The sequence below is a fragment of the Humulus lupulus genome, chromosome 6, assembly GCF_963169125.1.
Source record: "Humulus lupulus chromosome 6, drHumLupu1.1, whole genome shotgun sequence".
Lineage (NCBI taxonomy): Eukaryota > Viridiplantae > Streptophyta > Magnoliopsida > Rosales > Cannabaceae > Humulus > Humulus lupulus.
Genome location: NC_084798.1, coordinates 24318840 through 24335839, shown reverse-complemented (window position 1 = coordinate 24335839; position 17000 = coordinate 24318840). Strand labels below are relative to the sequence as shown.

Below are 17000 nucleotides of genomic sequence, written 5' to 3'. Positions count from 1 at the left end.
CTGAATTCTCTAAAGTTTCCATCCAATTCAACTTAAACACCATAGCTCAAGAACCAGAAACAGAAACTGAAGAACTCTAAAGTCTTACCTCAAGTGTTAGTGACCTCTTGCTAAACCTCTGCCAATTCCTCAACCCTAGCTTAGGATCCTTGATGTTGAGTCTATCCCAGCTCTCCTCTGAGCTTTGCTCCAGAAATCCTCAAGAAATTGATGAAGGAAGCTTAAACCGACCTTAGAAAACTATCTCTGTTTTTCTCCCTTTCTTTTTCCTTCCTTTTTCTTCTTTTCTCTCTTTCAGACTTCTACACTTCTCTACACTTCCCACTAACATAAAGTCTCAGTAATTCCATCCTTAGAAAGCCAAATGACCCTAATGCCCTCCCCTTTATTCCTAACCCTTTAATCCACTTAAGGGCATTCTAGTCATTTTACCCAATTCTCGCTAACTCTCAAGTGTCTCTAATATTTCCCGCTTAATTCCCGATACCTAATTAATCACCAATAATATTTCTCAATGTCAAGATAGACTCCAGTACACTCACTAAATTCCCATTTATACCCCTAAGCTCACCCCGAGCCGGGTATAAATCCTTGCCATGACTTTTTCGCTACTTTTCTCACTAGGATCATCTCGAGTCGCAGATCACAAATATATCTACATAATAATGTGGTCTCGACAATTATCACATATATCAATACAGTTATGCCCATAATGGCCAAAATTACGATTATGCCTTTCTAACCTAATCAGGGCCTATATGCATACTAATACACATAGTCATGCATCTCAGATATTCAAATATTCATATAACATGATTTAAATCATAATCATGCATCTTAATCACTAAAATCACGCATAATTCCCATTATGCCCTCCAGGCACACTAATCAAGGCCCTTAAGCCTTATTAGCAAATTTGGGTCGTTACAAATAAAGCCAAAAATGTTGTCTGCCCCAATGCTTATCAGCTGCTATTGATTAGTTTCTAACCAACATTATATAATTGTATATTTTTATATTAATAGCTTCTTACATAATGGCCAGTAAAACAATTTATCACCTTTGTCAAATTTGAGCTTGTTTCAAAAGCACGCATCTATAGAAACAAATACAGTTGTTTCTCTCTTCTACTTGAAAAGCTTTTCTCATTTTATAGTCAAAATTGAACTCTCAATGTTTTTGTAGCAAAAACAGAAGCCATCTCATCCTTAATGTCACTCTTCTTACCAGACACACATTTGTTTATGGATTTTGGAGTTGTAAGTGGTCTTACCACCCTTGTCTTTGTAGGAATTTCTGGAGACAGTTTTTCGCCGTCCCCTATGCACTGCTGATATAGCGTGTTTCCTCTGCCTGTTTAAGCTCCTTGCCAGTTTTGCCTCATCTTCATCTGCGGACTCGTCCCCCTAAACAATAAAAAAGCAGAGAAAACAGTAAGAGCTTTGTAAATAATGAAGAAATATTCAAGTTTCATAACTATATTTCTTTTTTGTTTGTATTGCACAACGAATGTTAATGGTTATGGAACTTGAATAACGATTCTCAACAAAAGCTCCGGAGGGAGTAATGATATGTGAATACACAATTTACACCAAAATATTACACATATAAGTGTGGCCAGTCCTTTTAACTTAATGAGGCTAATCCGAAATAAATGTGTGATTAGTAGAAAAAACTTACCATATAGATGTGTAATGTTATAGTGTAATTTTTTGTGCACGCATCATTACTCTCTTACTTTTTGAACTGAGGGTTACCACATGCACCGCAACGCTTGGCTCCAGACCTCACAAGTGCACATACATCAGATAAAAATATATCGACTTTTACTCATTACACTATATGTATGTCTACATATCTTTTCAATTCCTTTCATCCCCAAAAAGCAATTAATAACAGAGTTTAATGTTTTTTCAATATTGAAAGGTCCCAAAATTTTGCATGCATTACTACAAAAAAGTTCGCTTGTCCTAGGTGATAAGACATATTCATCATGTGTAATATTTACACCACATATCAGCAAGTACCAAATTATAAGGCTATACTTACTATCAACAAAAACATATAGATTTAATGACATCTGGAGACTAAAAGATGATCAAATTAATTTATAGATAGGCAATTATAACTAAACTAAAAAATAAAGTAATTTCCAGGATAATCTCAAATCAATACTCATCTATCAGATTATGCATTTCAGAAAGAGAGAAAAAGGAGAGACCTCATCGTCATTTGTATCTTCAGTTTCAGGTACGATGTTTTCACCTGCTTGGTGATCATGTTCTTTGTCCTTGAGCTCCCCTGCCTCCGCACAATCTACTGTTTGGTCGTCCTGAATTAAAAAAGATGTATAAAATAAGACTAATATCTCAAGGCAAATTTATTGAACTGAAATTAACGCCATTAAAAAAAGTTTAAATAAAGATGAACATGCTATCTCGTTTTCATTAATGAAATTCTAGTTCTTATCAAGAAAATACAAACATGGAAATTTCCTAACTTTTTGTTTAATATTTCAATCAAAATTTTGGAAAAAGAGTTCCAAATTTCTTCATTATAATTCAAACAAATGTCTAACTTTGACATGAGTTTTGACAAGCAACAAATATCATCCCATTATCCCCAGTATAATATAATTCGATGTTTTGTTTATTCATAACAGAGACACATTCCTCATCCCCAGTTCCTTCATCAGTGTCACTGTTCTCCTTTACACCTTCTTCGATGAACTGTAAATTAAAGAATTTATATTTAAGGATACTTTAAAGGCACAAATGGAACCAAAACAAATAAAAAAGAAGTGACATAGCACCATACCTTTTCAATGTCTTCCTGATCCTTTCTACTAAAACCACTAGCAGCAAGTTCCTTGTCTAGAAAAACAGCATCTTTCGATATTGAAGAAAAGCAAAGTCTGTTGCTTTCATATGTCCCAACATCTTTGCCATCAGCATCCACAGTGTACTCATGAAAAGACAAATTAAACCTAACAGGAGAAAAATAAATAGATGTGAGAGAGACTTAAGAAGCCTTTGTTCTCAACAATTTGAGAAAATTATAGCTTGCATCCTATTAGCAAAGAGAAGAAAACCACAATTAAGAGAAACGGCAATGTAGTATAACTTTTTTTTTCTTCAAAAAACTAGGTGGGGCCTAACTCTACAATAATTGGGGATCACGAAACCTTAGCAATTGCTATGTAGGGACTCGAACCTCAGACCTTGTGGCAGCAAACCACATGCTTGACCATTTGAGCTACCCCTTTTGGGTGTTTTGAGAATTTTTTTAGTTAAACTACATTTCTTTGCAGTAATATCCTACATCAATGTTCAACTCATATTTTTGTTTGTGTTTTATCTTATATCTTATGCTCTAGGATTAGGAGTCATCTTAATAGAGATAATCAAACAGGATTGGACATGAAAGAAAATGGAACAAGGTTGTTGGGTACTTGTAGTGTTTGGTGTAGTTCCTTAACATTTAAAAAATAAATAAATCTGAAATAAGGAGTAACAAAAGCAACAATGTCACAATAAATCTTCGAGAAACACAGCTAGAACCATTGGAGTTAAAATATAATGGCAGCCTCATCAGGGAAACAGAAATCAAGAATTTGATTTTGAAGCTTCTCTCTAGTTAATATACAATATGGACTAGCATCCTAGAAACACCAATGACTCAAGAAATCAAGGAAACTGGGACAAAAAAAAAGAGGACTTCTAGAAAAATATATAAGAACCACATATATATACCACTTCAACTAATTTATTGACCACAAATAAAAATATTGAAATGACTTTCACTACCAACTAAAAAAAGTAAGTACCTTTATGAACTTCAATAGATTATTACTGTTATTATGCTGTTTTCATTATATAAACTTCAATAGTTTCTCATAAAAATAACTTTGCTAAAGCCAAAAAAAACTACCAAAATAAGCGGGAACTAGAGTCATATCAGTCCATTTTTTATGTTGAAGATGGGGTTGCAGAGTCTTTGTCTGTATCTAAAGTCTTTTCTCTCTTTAACTACTTGAAACTTCATTCTTAACCACCATGAGATAGCCCTACCTGACCACACATGGGATAATTAAGGACAGGTTCTAAAGTTGTGGGGTCCCATGAATATAAAATAAATAGAAAGGGGGAGAGAGAATGACCTCTGAATAAAATGAAAGTAAAACATAAGGTTAGCTTCACATTTTAGCAACTTCCAAAAATGAAAGAACTTTTTTTATAAGAAATGTTACGACTTCATCATTACCCGAAATTCCATTCCGCACAAACATAAGGACCAATTCTAAGATTTACGTATAGGCCTGATTGATGAACCAGCTTGACAAATTTAACCAAATCATAGTTCCCCTCAAAATATACTGCAAAAAAACTTATAATCTGAATGCATGGTCAGAAACATCTAAGCACACATAAACAGAAAAGGTGGAAATTGTTCATTACGTTGCCCTATAAAGGTTCATGCCCATTCCAGAAAACATAAGTTTGAATCACATCTAGACCTCTTTCTTTGACCTTCTGAATAAGATCTGGCCACATCTGCAGCGAGCTTTGTCCTCACTCGCACGCTTCCTGGGAAAGATTCGTGTTGGTTTGCAATGCCGGTCGTCATTCTAGGTAGTAGCCAAGTGACGTGGGGCATTACAAATGGTATCAGAGCCTTGACCTAGCCGGAAGTATAGCGGACAGGGACGTCAGACCCATAAGGGGGGGGGGTGATTGTGACAGTCAAAATCACGTGATCCGTAGGGGGAAAGACAGGGTAGAGATGTGCAATCCCACACCGCCTGAGGAGGGTCAAGTGTGATGATTCTAATACTATGCAGGTATGGGACTACATAGTTGAAGAGGGCTTAAATTGATTGATGTGTACTACCTATGCGAACAAGATGCATCTTCTTTTCGGTAGCCCATCACTTGAGAACTCCAAAATTAAGCGTGTTTGACCTGGAGTAGTCTCATGATGGGTGACCTCCTGGGAATGTTTCCCAGGAAGCGTGCGAGTAAGGAAAAAGCACGCTGGAAATACTCATGTTGGTATAGGGTCAGTCGTCATTCCATGAAGCATCCATAAAGACTCATGTGGAGCGTTACATTTTTTTAGAAAAGCCTAAAGACAAATAAAAAAGAACAAAAACACTAGCTTGTAAAAGCGAGAAGTTATTTCATTTTCAAAATCATATATATATTGACATATACATATATATGATAGGATTCCCAAAGCATTTTAAACGTGTATAGATGTGGTTTTTTCTCTCTCTCTACTTATTCTTTTTCTACAAAGATTAAGCATATTTTACATATTCCTTTTAACTTTCATTGACCCTTCTAAATTTTCTTGCCCCAAAATACTTTTTCTGATATAATAATTCAAATAATTCTAGGCAAAGTTAGAGTTCCAGGCCAACCAACTAATAGAACAGGTTTTTAATTTCTTCTTTAATTATCTTTCTTGTTAAAAAACAATAAGTCATTTCTGCACTAATTAGTTTTGCTCTTGTCACTTGCACATGTTAAATGTTTACATGAAATTTCAAGTGCTAAGGTTTGATTTTCTTTGAATTTTTGTAACATTCTCAAGTTTAGTTTTTGGAGTTTGTGTTTTAAACATTCTTGCTGAATTATTGCTTTAAATATTACACTTAACCAAAGTTTGCAGGTTCACATAGTATAATGATAGAAAACAAAGAGAAAAGTGAAACGTAAAAGTATTATGACTAGAAAGAATAATAAGTAAAACAACTACTTAATTCATTATGATTCAACAGCTTAAAGGATGTTCTCATTCATTGTTATTAAACAAAAAAATAATGAGTAAATTCCACGATATTTGAGATTTTAGTTGTTACTTCAACATCAAATATAACTATTCTACTTTTTTTCAAAAACGTCTGCAAGTATGGATCCATAAATGTAGATTGGTAGGCCTCACAAGACGAAGATATATAGTGCAGGACCATTTATAGATTTGTTGAAAAATACTAGTAGTAGTAGTAGTAGTAGTAGTAGTAGTGGTAGTGGTAGTGGTAGTGGTAGTGGTAGTAGTGGCAGTGCCAGTGGTAGTGGTAGTGGGAGTAGTAGTCGTAGTAGTCGCAATAGGAGTAGCAGTAGCAGTAGCAGTAGCAGTAGTAGTAGCAGCAGTAGTAGCAGTAGCAGTAGTAGTAGAAGTGGCAGCAGCAATAGCAAAAGCAGCAGCAGTAGTATTAGCAGTAGTAGAAGCAATAGTAGCAGCAATAGTAGCAGTAGTAGCAGCAGTAGTAGCAGTAGTAGTAGCAGCAGTAGTAGTAGCAGTATCAGCAACAATAGTAGTATGAGTAGTAGTTGCTGCTTAGTATGTTAGTTTTTGTTGTTATTGATTCAAGCCAGGATTTAGTTGGAAACTCATATAAATAGTTCTGGATTTTACAAGTTTAACCTATAGTTTAGAAATAGTTAGAAATATTTATTATAACATAAGTCTTAATTAATATATATAGCTGGTCCTGGAAATATTATTTATTATAACCTAAGGTTTAGATAGAATAATTAAGAACGTGACAGTTGTCACAAGCATTTTTATTAAGGATTCAAGCGTTTTGGGATGAATAAATTAATAATGGATAGATCTAGAAGGTCTAGAACATTCTAGTAGCTGTTAGGATTACGTTTTACCCAGTCAAAGTTGTTTAAAAAAATTGAAAGTGTGTTGAAATTGTGCAAATATATGTTTGATATATCAACGTATGCTGATATATCGTAGTTATAAGGGCCGATATATCGCCTAAGGTTGATACGGAAAACACGTCGACTTCGCACGAACGAAACTACAGAGGCTCGGGAATACGGGGGATGCGATATATTGCCTATAGGGGCGATATATCGGCTCCGCACACATATTTTGAAACTTGGTGGAATCGAATTAGAAACAGCCCTTAACAACCTAGATTTGCTCCTGAACATTTTCAACCGAGTTCTGGGCATCTGTTGAACCAAAAATTCAAATTTATTCAATTTATATTCATTTATTTATTATTTTTAAAAGGGGTTAGTTTTACTCCTTGAACTCTATAAATAGGACCTAGTACCCGCCATTTCATTCATCATTTAAGCATTCTTCTGAGCCTCCAAGTTGCTAAGTTTATTCTAGAGAGAAAACACTAGGGTTTTGGGTTAAAAAGCTTTTCCAAACTAAGCTTCTCTAAACACTTGGGAAACATTTAGGTATTGAGGTTTAGATCAAAGTTCCATCCAAGGTAATCTTATCCTCAGGTTTAGTTCATTATAGTTATTTTGTTTTATTTCATTTACTTTTAGATCCTAACTCATTATTATGGTTTTTGGTTAGGCGTTTAAGTTTCTTGAAACTTAAGGTTTTTCGGTAAGTTTCTATCTGGATGGTTTAGATCTCTTTTTCATCTCCATTTCTTTAGAAACTCATGATTCTTACAGTTGGTTTTAGGAGTTTTCCAATCCCGTTCTTGTCTCCAATATCCTAGTTTTTGGTAAGAAAAATAGATTAGATTATATGTGTTATGATATGTTATGTTATGTTGATATGTTATCTATGAATATGTTTTATGTTATAGTCACTTGGGTATTGTAGTTTCTTAGATAGCAAATCAAATCCCAAGATTTTTATCATTATCGTAGTTTAGATTTATGATTTACCCTTCCTCGATTAGTAGACAAAGGACCTAGATGGGTTATCATGTACTATTTTTTTATCTACCTACCTCCATTAGTAGACTGAGGACCTAGATGGTTTTATCACATACTACGGTAATGAGTTGATGGCCATTAATATTGTCGTCCTATGTTTTTATGATTTACGTTTTTACATCATATGTTTTATAGTATATGTTTATAGTCTTATGATTTATGATATGTTTTAGTAGATTTTCTTTACCAGGCATTAGGCTCATTCCTTTTATTTTAGATGGTGCAGGAAAATGAGCTTGGAAGGCGGGATGAATTCATGGCAGCTTGGCATGTGTATTGGGAGAAGACTGATTGAATGGACTGCTGGAAGATCGAGGATGAAGTTATTTCAAGTCTTTTTTATTTATGTATTTATGTAGTTCTGCAATTAGTTTTTGAACAATTAATTAAAGGTTTATGCTTTCTGTATGTTTTATGTATTAAACAATGGAATCCCGTATTTTGGATTTTTAATAAAGTAATATTATTTTATGTATGTATTAAAAAAATAGTTATGTTTAGTAGTTATTAATGGTCCAAGGTCTAGAATTAGTCAGGGCATTACAGTTGGTACCAGAGCCACAATTCATATGCATGAAGTTCTCCTTGATACACACGCACAAGCTCCGTATCTAACCACCAATGTAAGTGTTTATGTTATGATTATTATGTTTATGTTATAGATAACACTTTAGTCATTATGTTTTCAGTTAAAAATGAATGGAGCCTTGACCTATCATGATATCCGAGCCATTAAGGCATTGAAAAGGATTTAAAAGACAAGGAATACAATAGGAGTGCTAGCAAGAATCACAAGGAGATAGCTCACCTTCAAACTACTAAGCAAATTATGATGAGAGTCATGGACAATATGTCCTAGTAATTAGGCTTTTTAAAGATTTTCCTTCTGTAGTTTCAAAATTAGAAGAATTATGGGAGACTATTGATGATGAAGATGATTCACCAATAGCCGTAAGATATTATTTTCTCATACTTAGGCTTACCAATAAGTTTGAATTCACTAATGAACAAAAGCATAATATCTTAATGAATATTCCCCCAGGTAATTTTGAGGCTCATGATAATGATGAATATGAAGAAATAGATGATGATATGTTAGATGAAGGGTCAGATGTAGAAGATCCTAATTTTTAGTTTACCCTAGTTATAGTTTATTTATTTATTTTTGAATTTATGATTGTACTTAGTGAAAATCTTTTTCCAAATGAATAAAATTGTTATTTTTGAATGACATGTATGAGTATTGATTTTTTTTACAATCATAATAAATAATAAATTCAATAAATAATGACTGAGTTCAGTGGGGGTGGATAAAAATCAATGGATTGGGTTATGTCTTTAGATATTAGGGGGCCATATTAGTGGGAACGATTTTATTGATCTCAGCCCTCCCTCAATATGGATAACTTTGGAACAATGATGAGTTTCTAGCTTGAGAATTAAGTCATATAGGATGATTAGAAATAGACTTAGAAAATAATAAAGATGGCTAATTTTATAAGTATAGAAACACACCCTAATTATAAAAAAGGCCTACATAATTTTTCATAAGAAATCATAACTGATAGGTCCAAGTTATGTTTGCTTAGAATAAGTTTGGCCTAAGAACCTATTAGGGTAAGTTCAACATGTTTTTCTCAACTGTTAGACTTTGCTGAAGATGTCTCTCCGAAGGTCTGCATGCACGAACGACAATGCCTCTAGCGCCGCCAACGAGACTCGTTAAGCCCTTCCAGTCTGAAGAAGGGCAACACGTGCTACCAATGTTGCTACCAATAGAAATGCACCACCTCTGGTTGACAACACCGCTGAAATTGTCAGGCTGCGACAACAAGTGGAAGAACTACTGCACCAACAACAACAACAAACTCAGCCGCAACCTCAAACTCAGCCATAACCTCAGTCGCAGCCTCAGCCAATGACTCAGGCACCCCAGCAAGTAGGATATCCATATGGGGGATGGTCGATGGTGAACTATGCGCCTTATCCAGCTCAGTACATAGAACAAGTCTATAAGCATTTCTGTAAGCAGCATGCTCCAAACTTTGAAGGGACAACCGACCCCTTCGAGGCGGAAGAATGGCTCAGGAATGTAAAGCCTACTCTAGCACACATGAACCTCGGCAACGTGGATCACATATCCTACGTTTATTTTCTTCTAAAGAAGGATGCTAGAATCTGGTGGGATTTTGTACATCAAACTCATGATGTCGCCACCATGACTTGGGTTAGATTTGTAGAGTTGTTTCACAAAAATTATTACAACTCTGCAGTCATCGCTAAGGTGGAAGAATTTGCCAGTTTGAAGCAGGGCAATCTGACAATAGTCGAGTACGCTCGAAAATTCGATTGTCTAGCCAAGTTCACACCAGAGTTGGTCCCAACGGATTTCTAAGGGTTACCAAGTTCATCAGGGGACTCAGACCCAAAATTGAGTTAGATGTCGAGCTTGTAAATCCTGGAACCACTTCTTACACTGATGTCCTAGAAACGACTATAGAGGTTGACAGGCTCCAAGAAAATGTTAGTGAGGAGGAGGCCAGCAAGTCTGAACCCAAGCAGCAGAATCAGATGCAGAATGGTTAGAACCACAACAACAACCACCAACACAACAATAATGGCCATAAAAGGAAACATCTTGATAGTAAGCAAGCCGACAATGACAAAAGAGCACGGACTAGCAACGGTAATAATAGGTCGGGTTATGTAGAATACCCGCAGTGCTCCAAGTGCCAATAAAACATCCTGGGGAGTGTCGTGCAAACACCAAGGGTTGTTACAATTGTGGTTGGGAAGGTCATCGGAAGAAGGAATGTCCACAGCTCAAACAAGAAGAAAAGAGGGACAACAAGATGGTTCCAACCAGAGTCTTTGCCTTGACCCAGGGAGAAGCCAAAGCTAGTAACAAAGTGGTCACATGTCAGATTCCTATCCTCAATAATATATGTTCATTATTGTTTGATTCAGAAGCAACACACTCGTATATATCGTTAGGAATGATAAAGAAGTTAGACAAACCTTGTGAAAGATTTAGAACTAGTTTTTGAACAATTAATTAAAGGTTTATGTTTTCTTTATGTTTTATGTATTATGCTTTTGTTCTGATATTTTATGTTTGTATTCCAAAATAGTTGTTTTGTTTAATAGTTATTAATGGTCCGAGGTCTAGAATTGGTCGGGGCATTACAAGGTCCTACACAAATGCGTGATAAGTGGTATGAGATGGAAAAAACGTTCCAATTAACTACAAAAATTGGCATAAGGTATCTAATAAATACAAAGACGAATGCGAAAATTGATACAGGTAAAACTATTATCACTACTATAAGAACACCCTTTTAGGACACTTTTTTAGGACACTTTTTTAGGACACTCACCTAGATGCGAGCCCTAAAAAAAGCTCCTAGACTTTTTAGGACTCGCAAGAATTTCTTTTAGGGCTCGCGGAGCGAGTCCTATAAACTAATGTGTGTTCTAAAAGTTTGAATTTTTTTTAACAAAAGTTCCTGCACTTTTTAGGACACTCATTGAGAGTCCTTAAAAACACATTTTAGGACTCGAAATGAGTGTCCTAAAAACATATGTGGGTCCTAAATACCTTAATAGAAAATTTTAGTGTAATATGAGTGGTGACTTTTAAGGGCTCACTTTGGGTGTCCTAAAAGAGTATTAAGCGCTCCCAAAGTGTGTCCTAAAAGCTTTTAAGTAAAAAATGAAAAAAATTTCTATCATTTTCGAATTGGGCTATATTAGGGCATCATTTCTCATCAGTACACACAAAGGAAGAAGAAAAAAATCAGCCGCCTCTTTCCCTCTACAACTCTCTCCCGCCTACGTCAGTACGAGGCCCCGACCGCCGCCCTGTCGCCATCCCCCATTGACACGGGCCGGCGCATTGGACGCAGATGTAGAGTCCAAGAATTTTACTTAGCTAGTTAGATAGTAGTAGTAGTAGTAGTAATAGCTAGTAGCAGTTATAGTATGTTTATTACTAGCAACACTTATAGATTTTATAAGTTTAACCTATAGTTTAAGAATATTAATTACAACATAAGGTTTGATTAATATAGTTGATCATGAAGATAATATTTATTATAATATAAGGTTTAGATGGAGCCAATAAGATCATGACACTTGTCACGTGCATGATTATTGAGAAATAAAGTATTTTTTAGGAATAGTTTTATAAGAGAAATATTTGAAAACCCCAGAATCTGCCAGCAACTTTAAAATCGTTATAGGACTCAGTCAAAGTTGTTTACTCAATTCAAATTAGGCTGAAAAAGTGCAATTACATGTATAATATTTCAGCGTATGCCGATATATCGCCACACGGAGAATACAAAATCACGTAAATTCGCACGAACGCTTCGACAAGCCTCGAGAATATAAGTCCAGGCAATATATCGCCTACCATGGGAGATATATCGACTCTAGGGAAAGATTTTTAAACATTTTTGAAACCGAGCTTATTTTAATCCTTAACCTCTTAGCAAGCCTCTGAATCTTTTGACCGAGTCTTAAGCCTCTGCTGAACGAATATTCAAATGTTTTTCAATTAAATATTCATTATTTTTATTCAAGCTAAAAGAAGATCTTTTCACTCTTGAACTCTATAAATAGGACCTAGTACCCAGCCATTTCTTTCATTCTTCAAGATGAGTTCAGAGCCTTCAAGCTGCTAGGTTTACTTTTGAGTGATAAACACTTGGGTTGGGGTTATAAGCTTTATCATCTTAAGCTTATTAAACACTTGGGAAGTAAGGTTAATAGTGTGTTTTTGGATACCAAGGTGTAGTTTGGTTCTAGTGCATTTAAAGGTATTCCTATTCCTAGTTCATATCTGTATGTTTCATCAGTTTCTTATAGTATTCTCTACTCAAATCTTAACTCAATATTTTCCATTCTTGGTTAGGCATTTAAGTTCTTTGACCTTGAGGTTTCTTTTCGGTAAGCTCTTCTTCTCGATGGTTTTAGTTCATTTCTTTTCATCTCTTTCTTTTAGAAATACTCGCCTTTCTATTGTTGGTTTTAAGAGTGTTCCAAAATCTCGTCCTTGATCGCACACCCCGTATTGGTAACGAAAATAGGATAGTTTCTGTATGCTTATGTGTTATGTTTATGTGTAATATATATTGATATGTTTATAATACGTTATGTTATGTTTTTATCTAGGGCTCATAGTTGCTTAGTTAGCAAGCCCTAGTGTTTATCATTTTCATGTTTATAGTTATGATTTACCCTACCTCAGATATTAGACAGGGGACCTAGATGGGTTATCATATACTATCATGTGATCTAACCTACCTCAGATATTAGACAGGGGACATAGATGGTTTATCACATGTCTTAATGGTCATTAATAGTATAGTCCTATATGGTATACGTCTTTATAGTCATATGTTATAGTTCATGTTTATGTTTATATTTTATGTTTTAGTAGATTTTCCTTGCTGGGCATTAGGCTCATTCCTTTATTTTTATGTATGCAGGAAAATAGTTATGGTGGCGGAAGGATTCATGGCAGCTTGGGGTTGGGTATTGAGGATGAATGGAATTGGTGGACTGCATGAACGATTCGAGGACGACGTTGTTTTTAGTCATTTTAATTATGTTTTCTAAGTATTTTCTGCACCTGATTTTGTAACGAATTTATTTAAGATTTAAGTTATGTTTTATTTTCAAACAATGGGATCCCATATCATACCCCGCATTTAAGTATTTCAACATTTGCTTTATAGTTTTTAATAAAGTTATAAATGTTTTGTATGTATGTTTCCTTAAGAATAGTGTCTATGTATAAGCAGTTTTAATGGTCCAAAGTCTAGAGTTAGTTGGGTCATCACAGCAGAAGTTCGCCAACCTTCGACCCCCGTGGGCCCAGACCCTCACGCGTTGCCCTCCACCACCTAGAGTCGTTCAAAGTCGCGGTGGTGCTATTTTTCCCAAACCCTTCCGAGTGTTTTCCGACCTCCTCGAGCCACCCCGACCCAAACGACCACCACTGGTGGATTCCTTGTGCTTTGGGCATCAAAACCTACTAAAGGATTGAACTCAAACGTTCATCGGAATTGGAAGTCGACATTCGTCAGAATCCATGGAGGTCCGAGAATCATAGTTCAAATCCGGCCATTCTAGGCCTTTCCAAGAAGAACCACCACCACCACAACGCTCCCCGAGACTTAGGCTTCGATGCCCAATCATCATTTTCCCGAACCACCACCATTGGGTGGTGGCACCGGCGTTAACGTCGAAGCTCCGGCGGGAGCTTTGGCTATCAATTAATTTTTTAAAAATTAAAAATAAATTTTTTTAGGACTCACAACGCAAGTCCTAAAAAACCTGAGGTTTTAAGGCTCTCAAATAGAGTAGTCACGCCCCACGAGTCTTAAAAACTCTTTTGCGAGTTCTAAAAGGCCTTTTTTGTAGTAGTGTATTTTTGCTTTTTTAATTTAGCATTTCGGATTAATAGTTAAAGTAATTTAAATATATATTTTTAATATTAATTATAGTTAGTATAATTAAAATTTATAATAGCCAATGCTGTGATTCGTTTAGGAAAATTTTGACATTCCTCCTCTTGTGGTGAATTGGGTACATGTGGACTTGTGGCAAGCAACTTAAAAATTGGAAATCTTATCATAAGACTACTTATTATTCAGAACACTTATCTTTTGAGGAGCAAAAAACATTTAAGGAAAAAAGAGTATATACTGGTCAATGGGAGGAATTGATAAAATATTGGGCAACAAAAGATTCAATAGTACTTTTTAGTAATTAACTATATTGTTTTATATCATGTTTCATGAATTTCATATTTACTAAGTGTATAGCTTTTAATTTTCTTTTAGGGTAAGTGTGCTAAAAACAAGACTAGTCGTGGCGAAAAAAATACAACCGTACAACTAGCACAAAGAGTTTTGCACAAATTAGAGCATTGCAGGTAGAAGATGAAAATTATTTTTAACATATAAGCTAAAAATTATTTCATAATTATGCCCACTTTGATTAATTTTTAATTATAATACTATGTTCATTTGTAGAAGTAGAATGGTGTGGAAGCATAACAACATGTGCATCTATGTTTAAAATTTGCTAAAAAAAAGGATAAGAGTGTTGTTGATGAAAAAACAAAAGAAGCAATGGTATGAGTGAATACTTCTTAATTATTGTGTTATTTTGAACTTGTTGCTTTATTATTTCTTAACCTATATTAAATTAATGATAGTTACAATCAAGACAAAGAAGAAATAAATGAAGATGCTTCAAAAGAAAAGAGTATGAAGGACACGTTCTTTTTGAGGTTATGGGTAAAGAAAAACATGGATAAGTTCGAATGTGTGGATTTGGTGTTTGCACATCTAATGTATGGGAAAAAAAATTCACTTGGAGGCAAAATCAAAACGAGTATGTAGATGCTCTGAAATCTAAAATAAATGAGTAACATCTCAAATTCAAACTCTTTCGAGCAAACAAAACAATGTCAATGACATATCTACTGTACTGGTTGAGGTTAGACTTTTAATTTTTCTTTAAATTTGATTATTAATCAATAATTTGTAGTTATTAAAAATGAATATATTTATGTGCAGGCTCCAAATTGCAATGACAATACCACATCTTCACAACTGGTTAAGTTTTTATTTTGTTTAAATAATTTCTAAGATTACTAACCAATAAACTATATTTATTTTATTGATATACTATTATATATGTGGGCCAAAAGTGATTGTCTATCACGTAACAAAGAATCACAATGCCAACTATTATTTTCATCTTTATATCATATGATACTCCTGTTGCTGATGTAAATATTAGCACAATTATATAATTTTGTTATTACTTATCTATTTAAACATATCTTTTATTAATGAATTCATTTGTGTATATATCTTTATGTCATAATTTATATTGTGTAGGTTGGATAAGTGGTTAATCTTAAGAGTGTCACTAATGATCCTCAAACAATTTCTATCTGTCTAGTTAGTAGTAAATATCCATCAAAAGAAGTTGGAGGGAAAGTCTCGGAGATTTCTTTAATAGAAGTTATTGTTCAAGTTCCCAACCTAACGAGCAATTAATTAGAGCATATGGACGTTTTAAGACAATTGGTGAGGTTGTTGGAGCACCTATTGTATGGCCGACGACATTTGTGGTAAGTTGAATACAATGTTAAAGCAATTCTCTTGCTTTAAATATCATTATATATGTGTACAAATAATTATATATTTATTATTTGTTGTGCTAAAAAATATGCAGATTTCACGACAATCAGATACACAACTTCATGACTCAATAATGTGATTTTATTGTCTTAGAAAAATAAAATCATGTAAATATTTCATTTTCGTTGATTGTTGTTGTAGTTTGTTGTAAAAAAATTGTTATGTTATTATATTTTTATATTATTGTAATATTTATGTGTCTACTTTTTTTTTATTATTAGAATGTATTTTTAAAAATTAAGTTAAATTTGTACTAAAATATTTTAAATCAATTATCATTTAATATATGGAAAACATTGAATCACATGCCTAATGTTCTTTTAACTAAAACAAATTATATATGATAAAAATATTTTTCAATAGCATTTTTAAAAAATGTCACTAATATAAATTATTAGAATTTTTGACATTTTTGAAATGACACTAAAATAATTCTTTGAATATAAAAATAAATAAATTAGTGATATTTCAAAGTGCTGTTAATTATAATCAAGTGACATTTTAAAATGCTACTACAAAAATCAATTTATTGGCACTTGAATAACTTATATTTGCCACAAATGTCACTAAAATGTAAAATGCCACTAAATATTAATAATAGTCACATTTAGAAATGTCACTAATTCACATATTTGGTGTAGTGCGAACCTAAAAAAAAAAAGCATGAACTACATCGTATTTATAAGGGGTTTTTACACAATTCATTACAATATTATTTTTAATTACTATATTAATACCAATTAATATATTTTCATTTATATATACAAATCTTAACCAATTTTTTATTTTATTTACTAAAATTTTCTTTATTATTTCTTACACAAATATTACATAATTAATTGAGAAGCGTGATATTAGGGTATTGTTATCCGCAAATTTTGAAAATGATGACGTGGCAATAGAAGTGACAAATGGCAAGGAATGGCTGGGTAATCTGGCTTACGAGTGACTCAGTAGACCAGTGAAGATTTTTGACTGACCAGTCATGACCTTGGCTGACAAGTCATGTGCTTGTCCGCCCAGTCAATGCCCTTGGCCGACCAGTCATGTCCTTGGCCGACCA

At 34.1% G+C, this 17000-nt stretch overlaps 1 long non-coding RNA gene across 1 annotated transcript; it reads right to left on the bottom strand.

Moving 5' to 3' along the window:
• Positions 1 to 1195: 1195 nt before the first annotated feature.
• LOC133781925 (uncharacterized) lies at positions 1196 to 3013 on the bottom strand. The gene is made up of 3 exons (XR_009870290.1): positions 2818 to 3013; positions 2222 to 2729; positions 1196 to 1406 (listed from the first exon to the last, which is right to left on the bottom strand). It is a non-coding gene; the product is annotated as an uncharacterized LOC133781925 (long non-coding RNA).
• Positions 3014 to 17000: the final 13987 nt, after the last annotated feature.